The following is a 1830-nucleotide window of genomic DNA, read 5'->3' on the forward strand; positions in this document are numbered from 1 at the left end:
CTAAGCAGCTCCTCTGGGAGGACACTATAAAATCAACCTATTGTACTCTAGTCTCGGATAGTACCATAGCCTCTGTACCATGGTCTTCCACTGTATTTTGTAGAGTTCTCTTGCTTGATGGGACGCTCCAACACACTATTCTTTCTCCTTTTTTATTTCCTTTCCTCGTTGGCTATTTTCCTTTTGGAACCTTTGGGCTTTTAGTTTCCTACTTTTTTTTAATTAGGGTTGTAGCTTAGCTAATAATAATAATAATAATAATAATAATAATAATAATAATAATAATAATAATAATAATAATAATAATAATAATAATAAAAGGCCTCTAAACAGAATGACACACAACCAACGGTCTGAAGTGGAATACATCTTACCCAGACGGAGATCTGACCATCTTGTCAGAGCAGCAGATGTCCTCTAATATCTTAAGTAGCAACTCCTTGACTTGCAAGTCAGATTCTAGTTGCAGCCTTCGTGCTGACTACTTTGCTTATACCCCAGTTTTCCACAAATCAGCTGACAGAGTCCACCCATCCAGCCGAGATTAACGGTTGGGCCAAAAATTCATTGACATTTTCATTACTCTTCCGAGAAGACAGGGGATGGGACCGATTGTACCCAGGCCATCTGCACCAGTGTAAACAACTATATAAGGAGAGCCCCTGTTAATGTAATAGCTGCATCAACTATCACGACTACAGATGTGAATTGGGTGACAAAGTTGGCCTCACATGACGCAAAGTAAGAGACCCAGAGCTAGCCAGCCACCACGACAGATGTAAATGTAAAGACTGCAAGCCTCTGTCAGAACTGTTCTGAAATACTACATGATGCATTGAAGCATGGAACCCAAAGTCAACCCGCCTTTGCCACCTTGCATGTTACGCAGGCAACCAGACATTTATACTACAGTATCAACAGTTTCTGGAAGGGCCTCTGAGATCACAGGCTTTCATCCAAACCCAGAATTTGTGTCCTCGCACAATGAGATTGGAGAATTACCCACCATAATCCTGCCAACCGGGTAGGTCGCACACTCCCCGGATTGCAACAGCGGGCAAGAAAAAGAGAAAAAACCTTTCCCAAATTCCAAATCCTGGCAAAAGACTCCACTCCCTATGCAGCAGTCGCTACCATATCATCCAGGCCCCACATGAAAATCACAGCCCGACCAAACTGCAGAGGTGAACTTAGAGTGCCAGCCTACCACAGAAGGAATCCTCTCTGTCGCTTATTGATCCATCCACGAAGCTCAGAAAGGCCATTATAGCCAACTATGTAGTGACTATACCCCTCACCTTACTCACCTCCTGCAGCAATGTCTCCACAGTTGAACGGGCCAAGAATAGGTAAGATGCACCTACCAGCAAGATCATCATCAATATCATTGGACCAATCCCATTTGAATTTGATCTAAGCATATCAGGAACCTTCCCGATCTAGGATTACACGCAAGAACCCATACGATGTGATCATTGCCAGCTGTTTTGCCACCATCGCAAAACCTGTGGTGTGTGCAGTATATGCCACAATGCTCTTCTATGCAGAGTCGCACACAAGGAAGGCCAAGAGACTCGACCTAGGTTTCCCAACTGTTCACGATCCCACCATGCCTAAAACAAGAGGTGTCCCGAGTGTCGAAAGAGGATCCCCGCGCTGAAGAATATCTCACAGCCAAACCTGTCACAACCACGGTCGAAGCAGCTGCAACAGCCCAAAACCCAGGGAGCTCTTCCTCGTAGAGCTCAGCAAACAGTAACAACCTTGCCTCGTCCAGGTAGTGGAGTTGGTACTGGGCAACTGGCACCAGCCCCAACACAGTCCCCCTCT

Source organism: Palaemon carinicauda, chromosome 5 (assembly GCF_036898095.1).
Source record: "Palaemon carinicauda isolate YSFRI2023 chromosome 5, ASM3689809v2, whole genome shotgun sequence".
Lineage (NCBI taxonomy): Eukaryota > Metazoa > Arthropoda > Malacostraca > Decapoda > Palaemonidae > Palaemon > Palaemon carinicauda.